This window comes from Amblyomma mixtum, chromosome 9, assembly GCF_055824585.1.
Source record: "Amblyomma mixtum isolate Tamu chromosome 9, ASM5582458v1, whole genome shotgun sequence".
Taxonomy (NCBI): Eukaryota; Metazoa; Arthropoda; class Arachnida; order Ixodida; family Ixodidae; genus Amblyomma; species Amblyomma mixtum.
This window is the reverse complement of record NC_143020.1, coordinates 22,466,375-22,481,282: the sequence shown is the minus strand read 5'-3', so window position 1 is coordinate 22,481,282 and position 14,908 is coordinate 22,466,375. Positions and strand designations below refer to the sequence as shown.

At 46.3% G+C, this 14,908-nt stretch overlaps 2 non-coding genes across 2 annotated transcripts; both read left to right on the top strand.

The window, feature by feature from the left end:
• The first annotated feature begins 3,273 nt into the window (after positions 1–3,273).
• TRNAG-UCC (transfer RNA glycine (anticodon UCC)) lies at positions 3,274–3,345 on the top strand. The gene has a single exon. It is a non-coding gene; the product is annotated as a tRNA-Gly (tRNA).
• An 11,142-nt stretch (positions 3,346–14,487) lies between these two features.
• Positions 14,488–14,559, top strand: TRNAG-UCC (transfer RNA glycine (anticodon UCC)). The gene has a single exon. It is a non-coding gene; the product is annotated as a tRNA-Gly (tRNA).
• Positions 14,560–14,908: the final 349 nt, after the last annotated feature.

Genomic DNA, 14,908 nt, shown 5'->3' with positions numbered 1-14,908 from the left:
TTTGGATTTCTCTAAATTAAGAGCCGCGCCTGATACATCGCAGAACTGTTTAGTCAAGTGGAAAGCCTCAAGTACACTCTTTTTTTTCAGAACAAAAGAGGGCGACATCATCAGCGTAGGCTAAAACTTTAACTTCACATTGAGCCAGAGAGAAACCGCGGATAGCTGCGATGTTAATTATACTGAGACAGAGGGGTCCCAGATATAGGGCAAACAACAATGGAGACAGTGGACATCCTTGACGAACAGATGCTTCTAGTGGTATTGGTTTCGTTAGCTCCTGATTAACAATAACCCTTGTGTAGGAGTTCTTATAGCACAGCCTTTGAGCAAGACGTCACCAATATTTGCATAATCCAAGACCGCGAACAAGAAATCGTGCCGAACTTTATCAAACGCCTTCGCCAAGTTAATTTAAATCAGAGCTACTTGTCCTGTCTCATCTGATACTGTCTCTAATACTGAACGTGCAATATGGATATGTGTTTGAATACTGCGGCCTCTAATACAACAGACCTGATGCGAACCTGTCAAGTTCATAATGACGAGCTGCAGACGACTGCTAAGAACCTTGGCAAAAATTTTGTAATCAACATTGCAGAGAGAAATTGGACGATATCCCTCAACAGTTTTCAACCGATTAGTATCTTTGCTTTTGGGAATTAATATTGTGTGCCCAGAATAGAAAGTGGGAGGCAGGACAACCACATCATAAGATGCTTGGAAAACTTCCATCAAAACAGGCACTAGTCAAGGCGAAAATGTTTTATAGAATTCGCTAGTAATACCTTCTGGCCCAGGAGATTTCTGGTTCTGCAGGGCAGAAATGGCTGATTGAATTTCATCCAAAGTGATAGGCCCCTTCACTTTAGCACACTTCTCATCATCAAGTCGAGGGAAGTTTCCGAGTAAGGAACTGTAATCGATACCCTGATTTGGATCTTCGCAACAGTTTCCGATAATAGTCGAAGAAAGCAGCGAGAATACCAGGCGCATCGCTGTATGTGCAATCACCATACTGAATTTCCAATATTTCCTTCGCAAGAGCATTCTCTCTTTCATCACTCACGGCCCGACGAGAAGGTTGCTCATCAAGAAACCTTCGGGACCTAGATCGTATCAAGGCCCCCTTATATCTTTCTGTCGCAAATTGTTGAAGCTCTACCTAAAAGCAGAGCTTCATCACACCACAGTTGACACGGGAAATGTAGTCGAGGCTTTGACGGCATACCGTCTGGTCAGGAATCATGTTCATGAGGATTGCTGGTCACTGGCCAAAGTCAATAGAGATGGAAAGGTGTTTCGGGAGAGCTACGGCTCCCTTGTTCACTATGAAGCAATCGGCGCACGGATCCGTCCTTTCACTCAGTAGCGTTTTTAATGATTTAGCATAGATAGGATGTAGAGTCCCGTTATTCCTGTTTAGTGTGTTAGACGATGTCTGCATGATAAGCGACTCAAGATTCTGCCGTGCTGATGTGTTCTTTTCTGTTGTCAATATCTTTACTTGATCCCAGTTAATCTCGTGGCCGGATTCTTGCACATGCTCGGCGATGGCGTAAGAATGTTGCGAAGAGCATGTGACGAAATAACCTTATTTTCACACTGGCAGTCATTAGTAAACTAATTATAGAATTGATTGGTCTGATAAAAATAATTAGATAGATAAGCTTGGCGCAGTTAAGTCCTTGTCGATTCGGTGGTCGTTAGGACAGTTCCACTGACCTTGCTTTGCTCTATTGGGGTTTACATCCCGAAGCAACTCAGTCTATGAGGGACCTTGATTTGCGTCTCCTAAATGTGTATATTAAAATATCATTAAAATTAGGACAACTTGTTTGCTGTTTTTTTGCACTGTAGTAAACGTTTCGATACAGCCAGTCACAATTACATAGTTACCGAACTTGGAGCATATGGCATAACAGTTTCCGTACTGATGTTTCTGAAGCACCTTTTTCTTGACGCAAATATACAACACAGTGTGCTGCTAAGCTCCAATTTCGCAGTTTAAAACGACTTACTGTGCTGATCCTGAAAGATCGATGCTGTGCCGTTTCTCTTTCGAAATTTATTGAATTCGAGTTGGTTCTTTTAATTAATCTTGTTTTACAGTGTTCAAATATGCATCTGTGCAGTTTCTGAATTTTTGGTTAATATTAATTTTACATAGTTTATTTTCCTTCTACGAAGAACTGTTTTCTAAATTGCAACACACTTTTTATTCCTATTTATTTCATTTGCATTGCCAATAGTGTGTAAGTACGCAGTTTTCTTCTTGATTCTTTGTTTTTTAGGGTAGTCCACACTTTATCAAGGTTTCTGCGGTCTTCCTATGTAACACCCTTGCTATGTATACCGGTGAGTATTTTTGCCTTCGCACCAAATACAGTTTCTTTGTATTTAATTCGATTGAAGTAGCGGGTGATATCTGCCACCTGAGATTCCTTCTTAGTTTATTCAGTGCCTACTCCACACACCATATTTCGCCATATCTACTATTCTTAACTACTTTGTGAACCGGTTCTGTACGCGTCAGGACACAATTCTGGGTAGAGAGTTTGTGTTCCTGTCCTTCAGGTAATGTTCGGGAAACCAGCCCTAAGAAAAGCGTTGGCCTACTTTAGTCTTTGTATATCGCGCGCATCCATTTGAAATGCCCCTGCGAATATCGCGCCGACAGCCGGCGTCGGTGGTATAGCAATGAGATCCCCAGGGTAAAAATAAATCCTTTCCCTCTAAAAATTTTTTAACCGGCAAGGTTCCGGTGTGCAGCTTAAAAAAGAAGGTTTTTGTTCCTGGCGGCACCTGCATTTTTTTCACTCTCTTCAAAACATCTTTGCCTTGGCCTCCACTGTACAAGGCCCTGTACAAGGGCACTGGGAACCGGTAAAAACCGGTAAAAACTAGACCCGTATGGCATCCGGTACTTATGTGTTGACAATGAGGATGGGGTGCCTTTTGACTTAATAATGCTGACAGGCCTCCACTGTATATGGCGCTCCAGAATGGCAGGCTGGCATTGTGACAGAGACGCAAGACCTGCCAGAATTTACTTTCGCGAATGTATGGATATGTTTCTGGCCATTCAGAAAGCCGCTGCGGACCCTCCAGAGTGGCTCTCAAGACTAGAGCCGCTCTGTACATTGCGTGAATTTTAATTCGACGAAGCCAGAATCATGCTGGCTGACCACGAGGCGTATGTACAAAGCGTTTATTGTGTTTGTTGATTTTCTGTGTCAAAGCCAGGCAATAAAGAAAAAAAAAAAAAAAAAAGCGTCGGTGGTATAGTGGTTAGCATAGCTGCCTTCCAAGCAGTTGACCCGGGTTCGATTCCCGGCCGACGCAAGTTTTTTTTTTTACTTTTTTTCAAGTCGTGTTTTGATTTAGAAACAACAGTCACATTCCAGCCCCCTCCTTTATTCTAACCTTAAGGTACGGCTATGGTGCCCATCGTTCTGGTGTCCACACGTCTTACATCCTTCATCGACCGTCATTTTAAACCCCGCTCAGTTTAAATTTAGAAAAAAAAACAAATCGATTAAGCTTGCCCTTATCGGGCAAAAAGAGTATATCTTTATGGAATTTTGACGAAAAGAAACTTGTTCTAGGTGTTAATTTTAGATTTCTCGAAAACTTTCGACAGCATTAATAGCAGAACGGTACTCAATAGACTAGACCGCTATGGTATACGTGGCACAGCCTGCTCCCTTATATCTTCGTACTTATCCTGCAGAACACAGTATGTCGAAATAAATGGTTTTACCTCTGCAGTGCAGCCTGTCATCTCAAGAGTTCCACAAGGAAGCCTTTTAGGCCCCTTGTTTTTATTCTTTATATTAACGATTATGTCACCATATATCCATCTGCGAAATAAATTACTTACGCTGATGATACCAGTCTGTTTTTCTCTGGTCACTCAGGTATTGATCTATCGAGCGGTGCCAACACGACGCTGGGCAAACTTGATCAATGGGCATGTAAAAACAGTTTAAAACTTTATGTAAATAAAACGAAAACCGTACTCTTCTACTGCCAAAACAAATTATTCTAGTTACCCCACTCGTACTCAGTGACAGTCAAATAGAAGTTAAGAAATGTGTCAAAACGTTTGGCCTCTGTTTTTCAGAGAATATATCATGGAATGCACATGTAGAATACTTAGTCACAAAGCTCTCACGAACTATATGTTCCATGCACCGACATCTTTCAGTATTTCTTCTCTCAATTAGTATTCTCCTATGCAATCCCTATTTTTCTCTATTTTAAACTATCGCTCACTAGTGTGAGCAACCACAACTGCAGAAAATATCACCACGATATTACTGCTACAAAAAAGAGCCATCAGATTAACTTCTTAAGCTTCTTTCGCAGCGCACACAGGGCTAATATTTGAGCAACTGAAAAATCGTTAAAATGACATCTCTGTATAACTACAGGCTTTCCCTGCTGTATAGACAAGGCATCACCAAAAAAGACGACACGCTAACAGTATTAGCGGCGCTTCAACAAAGCGCTAATACACACAATGTCCGAAATCCAGAACGTTGGCATATTACTGGCTGTCGCACAAACTATGGCGAGCAGATGCTTCGCCACAGGCTTCCTGTTTTACTCAATCAGCACTCAGGCAATAGTCGGAAAGATTTTACAGTTGTTTCCGAGAACAATTTCGTCAAATGTTTTTATGAACATTTTGTCCATGTCTTCATTAGTGTTTTTACATGATGTACTTTGTTTTTTGTGCTTTAACTCAAATTTCGTTCAATGTTATGTAATTGATGCAGAAATTCAATGAGTTCATTTATCTTACGCTTGGCAGTCGTTTCGTGAAGCTGCTATCCGAAGCAGCTTTTTCGCGGCTGCTCGTTTCCTTGCAAAGAGAAAAATTAAACAAATTATTGGTTTATGGGGTTTAACGTCCCAAAGCGACTAAGGCTATGAGAGACGCAAATTATTATTAATATTGTGAGACAGGAGACAGAGCGCAGGATGGAGCGAGCTTTAATGGCACCCGCAAGTATGGCGACCAACCCTTCGAAGAAGAAGATGATCGATGATGATGGATATGTACAGATGAAGACGAAGATCGCATGTTGTGCTTTGAGCGATGATGATGGATATGTACAGATGAAGACGAAGGTCGCATGTTGTGCTTACACTTTCTCCCCTCGCGTACGAAAGCGACCGGCCCGGGCGCAGATTAGAGCACAGTAGGGCGACGGGCAAAGGGTTTGAGGCGTGAAACATGAACAATCTCGGCACCTCGGCAACGACGATCATTAACAGGATGAACAGGGGCAACGCGATAGTTCACCGGGGACGTTTGTTCGAGTACAGTATACGGACCAATATAACGGCTCAAAAATTTTTCACACAATCCCGGGGTACGCACTGGAGTCCACAGCAGTACCTCATCACCAGGGTGAAAAAATATGGCACGGTGGGAGAGATCATAGGTGTTTTTCCGGGAGGCTTGGGAGGCGTCGGTATTCAGGCGGGCAATGGCACGGCAGTAGTTAAGACGAGAAGTAAACTGTTCGTGAGAGAGTCTGGAAGAGGTTGAGGGGGCGGAGAAGAAAGACGCTTCGAGGGTGAAGGTAGGTTGACGTCCATACACAAGGAAGAACGGGGAGAAGTTGGTGGTTCTTTGCACGGCACTATTGTATGCAAAGGTAACGAAGGGAAGCATGGTGTCCCAGTTGGTGTGGTCGGGCTGGATGTAGGTGGCTAGCATATCGGACAGCGTGCGATGAAAGCGCTCTGTGAGCCCATTGGTCTGAGGGTGATAAGCTGAAGAGGTTTTGTGCACGGTTCTGGAGGCGTGAAGAACTTCGGCAAGGATGCTGGAGAGGAAGGATTTGCCGCGGTCACTAATAAGGACACGAGGAGCTCCATGGCGCAGAAGGATGGCGTTCAGGAAGAAGTGGGCGATCTCTGAAGCAGAGCCGGAAGGAACAGGGGCCGTTTCAGCGTATCTAGTTAAATGGTCGATGGCAGTGACGATCCAACGGTTGCCCGTTGGTGTTAATGGTAAGGGACCGTAGAGGTCAATCCCAACGACTTCAAAAGGGGAGAAAGGACAGGGGAGAGGCTGTAGAAGGCCCGCAGGGGCAGACGTGCTCCGTTTACGACGTTGGCAAGAGATGCAAGACGCAATATATTTTCCAACAGCGGTTGAGAGGCCAGGCCAAAAGAAACGGCGCTTGATGCGGTCATAAGTTTTCTGAAAGCCTAAGTGGCCAGCCGGGGGATCATCATGAAAGGCCTGCAAAACTTCTCGGCGAAGAGAAAGGGGTACGACAGGCACCCATGAGTCACCGAAGGGGCTGTAATTGTGCCAAAGAAGGATGTTGTCGACTAGCTTGAAAGAATTAAGTTGGCGACGTAGGCGGGCATTCGGTGGCCGCGTAGCACCGCTCAGACGGTCGATAAGAGTCCGGCAGTAAGGGTCGGCCCGCTGCGCTGAGGCGAGATCGCCAAGACTGGGAGCTGGCATCAAGTCAATGGGTGCGGCGGTCAAGGTTGAAATAGCCGTCGAAGGGGTAGTTTGGCAGTTTGAGGATGCGGAGGACACGGGTTGCGGATGCGGAGGTTGGGTTTGGGCGAGGGGACAACGAGATAGCGCATCGGCGTCCTGGTGTTTCTTGCCCGATTTATAGGTGACGGTAAAGTCATATTCCTGGAGACGGAGAATCCAGCGGCCGAGGCGGCCGGACAAGTTTTTCTGCGAGGACAACCAGCACAGGGCATGATGGTCAGTGACAACTGTGAACTGGCGGCCGTACAAATAAGGGCGAAATTTCTGAATGGCCCAGACAACAGCGAGGCACTCTTGCTCAGTTATCGTGTAGTTCTGCTCCGCTGCAGTCAGTGTACGACTGGCGTAGGCGATGACTTGCTCGCACGAAGAGTGCTGCCGCTGCAGAAGAACTGCACCAATGCCGTGTCCACTGGCGTCCGTGTGTAAAATCGTTGGAGCATTGTCGTCGAAATGTGCTAGTATCGGATCAGATGTGAGAGCCTTCTTTAAGGTAGTAAAAGCGACCTCACAGGCCTCAGACCAAACAAACGGCTGGTCAGCGCAGAGGAGCTTATGCAAAGGGGCCGCAATAGAGGCAAAGTTGCGTATGAAGCGCCGGAAGTATGACGCTAGCCCCAGAAAACTGCGCAGGTCTTTGACGCGCGATGGGCGAGGAAAATGCAAAACTGCAGCCACTTTGTCGGGATCAGGCTTGACACCCTTCTGGCTAACGACGTGACCGAGTACCTTGATAGAAGTGGAAGCAAAGCAACATTTCTTGGTGTTTAACTGAAGGCCGGCCTCAGAAAGTGCGCTTAATACTTCATCGAGACGAACAAGGTGTTCAGAAAAAGTCGAAGAAAAAATGACTATGTCGTCGAGGTAGCATAGGCACGTTTTCCACTTCAGGCCTCGGAGAACGGTGTCGATCATGCGCTCGAACGTGGCCGGAGCATTGCATAGGCCGAACGGCATAACGTTGAATTCGTATAATCCGTCGGGAGTGGCGAAAGCAGTTTTTTCCTTGTCGGCCTCATGCATAGGTATTTGCCAGTATCCGGATCTTAGGTCGAGACTAGAGAAAAATTGTGCACCTTGGAGACAGTCGAGGGCGTCATCAATCCGAGGCAGCGGATAAACATCTTTTCTAGTGATCTTGTTAAGGGCGCGATAGTCAACACAAAAGCGTACTGAGCCATCCTTCTTTTGAACCAGCACAACAGGCGAAGACCAAGGACTCGAAGAAGGGCGTATGATGCGGCGCTTGAGCATGTCGGCTACGTTATCTTGAATAACCTTGCGCTCACTAGAAGACACACGATACGGGCGACGGCGAATGATGCCCGAACCATCTGTGTAGATGCGATGCTTAGCTGCGTTGGTTTGGCTCAAGGTTGTTGCCTGGGTATCGAAGGAAGCGGCATGCTTGGTCAAGACGGCAAGCAATTCAGCTTTTTGAGTCGGGGTGAGACCGGGGCTGATAGCAGCTGAAATAGATGCAGAGGCAGAGGCAGGGGTCGAAAGAGCGAAGCTTGATGGGGCAGAGGAAAGAACGGCCACAGGTTGAGTGGTATCCACAGAAGCGATGGCTGTGCCTTGACGCAGAAGAATGGGTTCCGGCGTAGTGTTGAAGGCAGTCAGTAGTGAAGACCCATTGGTGAAGCGGAGCAGGGACGCGACGAGAAAGATGCCCCTTGAGAGAAGACGGGGGCTTGGTGTGACGAAAACGTCCCCAGCGTTGACGTGGGCAGAAGCAACAGAGAGGACATCTTCGCAGCCGGGGTAAAGTACATGATCAGCGGTGGTAACCAGATGATGAGAAGGCAGGACAGAAACGGCAGAAAGGTCGGATTCAGAAGCCTGTAGAGTAGGGGGACAGCAGGTAATTACAGCTTGCGCAGAGTGGAGGAAGTCCCAGCCGAGGATGAGGGGATAAGCACAGGAGGGAAGCACAGCAAATACTATGTAGTGCAGGATGCCGTCGATAGTGACTCGTGCCGTACACAATCCGGAAGGACGCATTGATTCATCATTGGCAGCACGGAGAGAAGGACCACTGTAAGGGGTGCGCACCTTGCGAAGACTAGAACATAAATCAGAACTAATTACAGAAATGGCGGCGCCCGTATCGATCAATGCTTCTACTACAGTGCCTTCAATGTCAACGGTTAACATGTTCGATGGCTGTGCAGGAGGAATTGAGAGGGCGGCGTGTGGTGCAGTTTTACCTCCGGAAACTGCACAATTTAGTTTTCCGTGTGGCCAGTTGTCTGGGAGGATGGTGGACGTAGAGGCGACGACGAGCGGCGGAAAGGCGATGGGGAGCGGCGGCGCGACGGCCTGTCGGTCGAGGAGCGGTCCGGAGAGGTAGAGGGATAGGAGGGACGATAATTGGTATGGTCAGCAAACGGTGGGCGGTAAGCGTACGACGAGTGCGGAGCGTCTTGGGAGAAGTCCGCGTACGATGGGCGACGAGGAGGACTGGAGGCAAACGCCGGACGGTAAGCAGGCGACGAGTACGTAGCTCCGTTGCGAAAGTCTGGGTACCACTCGCGCTCGTCGCGTTGACGCCGACGGCACACACGGGCAACATGCCCTCGAATTCCGCAGTAGTGACACACCGGCCGACGTGCAGGCGGACTCCAAACAGGACACATAGCGGGGCTCGGGGACACAGAGACCGGAGTTTGCTGGACGGGCTGTGGATGCGACGGGTAAACAGCAGCAGGAGGCGTCGCAGCAACCTGGGCATAGGTAGGCACAAAACGCGGTACAGGTGGTTCCGCAGCCAAGGGGCGAGTGACCGAAGCGAGCTCGTCTTTGATGAGATCACGCAAAGGCGAGGACGACGGGGCTGGAGGCGGGTGGGAATCAACTGGCGGTAAGGTGGAGCCGTGCAGTTCCTCCCGGATAATGGAGCGAATGAGGGAGCGTAAGTCCACGTCGGGTGAAACTGGGGTGTCCCAGGTGTCTTTTAATCGAAGCGACTGAAGGTCGTCAAGACGATGGCAAGTTGTTCGGATGTCTTGGACTGACGTTGGATTCTGAGCAGCAAGCGTGTTGAAGGCAAATGACCCAAGCCCTTTCAGAACATGACGTACCCGATCGTTCTCTGACATAGCGCTGTTGACACGTCGACACAGGGCAAGCACGTCTTCAATGTAGGATGTGTAGGACTCACCGGGTAGCTGAACGCGCGTATCTAGCTTTTTTTTGTAGACAGCGGGGCTTGCACCAGATGTGCCAAAGATTTGTCGTATCTGTGCCGAGAAGTGAGCCCAGTCCGGGATGGCATCTTTGTGGTTGACGAACCAAGTCTTGGCCACGGCAGTGAGGTAGAACGACACGTTTACAAGTTTCATCGCTGAGTCCCAACGATTATAGGCACTGACCTGGTTATATTGGTCGAGCCAGTCCTCGACATCGTCCCCACGAAGACCAGCAAAAATGGGAGGCTCGCGAGCACCTCCACCACTTGTGAGACAGGAGACAGAGCGCAGGATGGAGCGAGCTTTAATGGCACCCGCAAGTATGGCGACCAACCCTTCGAAGAAGAAGATGATCGATGATGATGGATATGTACAGATGAAGACGAAGATCGCATGTTGTGCTTTGAGCGATGATGATGGATATGTACAGATGAAGACGAAGGTCGCATGTTGTGCTTACACTTTTAATAGTAAATTCCGCATTTATTTTCATCAAAAACCAAAAACCAATCAGCTGATAGTTTGAAAGCGCGCAGCGAGAAAGCTGCAACGCGAATTCCACTGTCTGTCTGGCGTCGCTGTTATTCAAGGATCTGTTCGCGGGTGTGAAAGAATTTGTGCAGTCCTGTTATTTTCTGCATGCGCACCTTTATTGTGATTATCTAACTTGAGTGACTCAGTAAAACTTCTGCAAAGATCTTCACCGTTGTGCTTAACCATGTGCCGTGAAGGTCTAGGACAATGCGTTTTTTTATGACGGTCAAGATAATAATTAATTATTCTGCCGCCTAGACCTTTATTTTTCATTTTCTCAACAGCACTTTGCCAGTATATACCTAACAATTCTCGACACAAGAATTTTTGAACGGATACCAGTTTAAGAACGCAGTTTTTTTTTTCAGGTATTGTAAGGTTACACTACAACAATCAATATATATGCAGATCTCCCGTCGGGAGGATTGAATTTTTTTTTTTTGCTATTAACGTCTTGCTGTCTTCAAAAGCGCTTCCCGCTGGTTTTTTATGGAAGCCTTAAGTTCGCAATGAGAGCAATGGAAATACTCTAAAAGAAAGCTTTTGCTACATATCGGAAGAATGGACCATCACCTTCAATACTCACCTATCAATATCTTACAATATTTCAATATTCAAAATTTTTGTCAAGGAATGTTGAACATGAAAACATGGCTGCAAGAGAAGGAATAATTTGTGACGTGTGGAACCAGTGTTTTGTATGTAGAAAGGTACTGAGCATGCTTTCCTTGGCTGTTTGGATAGGGTTTTCTTTTTTCAAGGATTCCCTGTAAATGGCTCTTACGAAGGATTGTCGGCCTTATCTCCAGGCCATTAGATGCCTCACAAATGAAAACGAGGACGGTGTTCCTCGCGATCTTGTCATGACCTTGGTACTGGGATGTATAAGGATGAGCAGGAAGGCGGCTCATAACGGCGATCTTGACGCATGGAGAGTATTTTAAAACTATACTCAAACAATCAAACTTCAGTATCCGGCACCTGACTCGCTCCCGTAAAAGGAACCTTAAAGGCATTAAGCAAATTTTTGGTTTTGCCTTATTGGTTTATTGGGGTTTAACGTCCCAAAGCGACTGAGGCTATGAGGGACGCCGTAGTGGAGGGCTCCGGAAATTTCGACCACCTGCGGTTCTTCAACGTACACTGACATCGCACAGTACACGGACCTCTAGAATTTGGCCTCCATCTAATTTCGGCCGCAGCGGCCGGGATCGAACCCGCGTCTTTCGGGTGAGCTGCAGAGCGCCGTAACCACTGAGCCACCACTGCGGGATTAAGCAAATTTCCAGTCTTTCGACGCCAGTCTCAGGTAGGCTGGCGGTTTTTGTGTATATATTGTATGATTTCGTTGACAATAAAAATAAATCGCAGGCGGGATAGTGGTTAGCATAACTATTCGGAGCTCGCGCATTCGGATCCCACCAGCGACATGTGGTTGTTTTTTTTCTGGTTTTATTAATCTCCCACTGATTAAATGTACAAATTAAAAAATAACACTTCCTTTGTGCTGCTTGCTTTCGGTGGCTGTTGACTTTCGTCATGTGTGACATAATGACTACCTATTTTTCTCTTTACTTGTATGCGTAATATCTTTGCATGCTTAATACCTTCTTTTGCATGCTTCTGCAGATTACAGATTGCCGGGGTTGAATTCCAGGCTGAAGCATGTATTTTTTTTCGTATTCATGACTTGCTGTCCTATTAGCAGTTTTGCATTTGGAATTGGTTCGTGTTTTTAAAATCGCTTCTTTTCTGCAAGAACCGCTGATACGGCGACGAACATTTTGTAATCTGGCTACAAGGGCACTGAAAGCAGACATACTTATTTGAACTGCTTCCTTTCGTGCATATTTTTGCAAAACAGTTTCTTATTATTTGAAAGAAAAGCCCTGCAACCGCTTTCTTTCGGCAGCATACTGAACACACACTTCCGCGTAATGCGATAAACTATACATCCACTAATTGTAAGAAATGCTTCCTCGTGGCCAATTGCGTTCACAAAGGGGGATACGGTACAAATAAAACAAAAGAACACATTTAATTATGTCTTCCTTTGATTATGATATATTTGTATTTTATTATGGCAAGTGGTTCGTCTCCCCATCGGGGGGGGGGGGGGGGGCACTCTCCCCATTGTGGGGCACTCCAGCCTTGCGCGACATTGTTACTCTTCAAACCGAATTAAAGAGCTGGGAAAGGAAAACGAGAGCATGGACTGTAAGATCTACCTTCGGATGGATGGATTCCAGGGCCAAGCGAAGATAACCTCTAACTATTCAGCTCAGTTCATTTGTTCATCCAGCTTCCACTAAACACTGTTCGTCCCTTGGAAGAGAGATACTCAAAGGTAGGAGGAGCACAGTTCTATTGCAGGCACAGAAACAGGCCGTAGATGGGTACTAGTATGAGTTCAGCGTCAAGCAGAATTTATCGATGCGGCGATGTTTCACCACATTCCTCGGTGCCCTTCATGAGGTCATTAACACATTGCAAACAGTATTTTTACGGATTTTAATGGACTAATTCACTTCCCGGAGCCATTCAAATGTACAGCATTCCCTAATGAGCAATGATGCGCATCTCGATATCCATGTGTGCAGTAATCACGTTCAAGTTTCACCCAAAAATGAAGTCTCTTCATGTTTAACTCCAAGACGCTGCAGTAATACGTCCTGATACATAGGTCATAATCAGGTAAAACTGATAAACGCTACCACGGATACCCCTCAAAGGAGCCCCTTAAGCCAACGTTGGTGACTGGTTCGTAGATGGGGGGGTTATTCCTTTTGCTTGAAATCCTAGATGGCTGGAAGCTGCCTTCGTGAAAAGGGATTAGCTGCGACATCACGCATTCGGTCGAGGCTTTTTTCTTGGGTAGAGAGGTGTATTTTGAGTGGTTTTTGCCTCTATTTTCGTGTGTCGTACCTGACTATAGCTCCCTCGCCACTAAGTACGCCTGAATCGTTTCCGTTACCCTCGAATCTGAATCAGTGAATTCTTAGATGCAAATAGCAACGCCGAATCAGTATTTTTAGTTTATTGAAGCAATTTTTCCTCTTTACACGTAATGTTTTATTAGGGTCGTGCAGTGGCGGAGAAAAAAAGAAATTACCCAAAAGACGCGGGTTCGATCCCGGCCGCGGCGGTTGAATTTCTTTGGAGGAGAAATTCGAGGCCCGTGTGCTGTGCGATGTCAGTGCATGTTAAAGAACCCCAGGTGGTCGAAATCTCCGTAGCCCTCCACTACGGCGTCTCTCGTAGGCTTAGTCGCTTTGGGACGTTAAACCCCATAAAACCAAACTAAGTACGCCTGAATCGTTTCCGTTACCTTTGAATCTGAATAAGTGAATTCTTAGATGCAAATAGCAACACCGAATGAGTATTTTTAGTTTATTGAACCAATTTTTCGTCTTTACACGTAATGTTTTATTAGGGTCGTGCAGTGGCGGAGAAGAAAAAGAAATTACGTCACTTTGTTCATTATTAGAAATAACCGGTTCTTCTAATATGACCGCTACTAGTGCGGCCTACAATGTCACGTGCACGGCGCTCTGCCCGCCAGCACGAAACCATAAATTTCAGAACCGCAACTCATGATCGCCGCACACTTTCTCTACATAGAATCCTTTGATTCGGTTTAGGGCGATAATGCGACAAGCTCCCTCACTTTTCTTCTGCAAATTTACATGCCGCATCTAGCATAAATGAAACGCTACTGGCAATTCTAACTCATTAACGGTTTGCTCAGAGGCAGCATCTCCCGCGAAATGTCGTCTCGAGGCTGGCGGTGCTATACACTTGCCATTGTTAGCGCATGCGAAATACGATTACATTTATATCTTATATTTTTTTTCAAAAGCAAAAAGCACCACTTCTTTTGCTTATTGCTTTCGACTTTGGCCGGCGAACTCCTTGTCACTGCTATGCTCGGTTAGGCTTGTCGGCGAGCAGATGGGCGAGTGCAAGTAAATATAGTAAGCAGAAAACTTATTAAGCACACTTATTTGTCGAGTCATTGAAGGATTCATCCATTTTCAGGTGATGACACTTCACATCTACCAGTTGTTAGACACTCTGACGGCTGGCTCAAGTTCCGCTCAAAGACTATAAGGGCTGGACTACTGGCAGAGCCGGTTCTTACTCGCCCGGCCACTGACCTACTCCAGATCACACAACCGCCTCGGCAACCGCTATGATGCGCCTGGAAAAGCGCTGGAGATGCGGGCGTCGGTGGTATAGTGGTTAGCATAGCTGCCTTCCAAGCAGTTGACCCGGGTTCGATTCCCGGCCGACGCAGTATTTTTTTTTATTTCTTATTCCTTTTTTTTCGATTGTAAAGAGCCGTGGCATATCGAGCATAAGTTAAATATGCATCGTTGTTGTCGAGACGGTGGACTCAAAAACTTGGCGATCTTGAATTAGGCTTTGTTTTTCATTTCAGTAGGTGAGATGGATGACGGGAAAATATATGCTTAAGCAATTCCCATCATGTACAATAAAAAAATGGTTTATAGTTAATGCGGTTCAGGCAGTCGACCAATACAAATGCAGAAAAAACACTTGACTTGAGCCAATCTGCGTGCAAGGAGCTTTAACTGAGTGAACCGATAAATAGAACAAAGATATAACGCGGTGCAACTTAAAA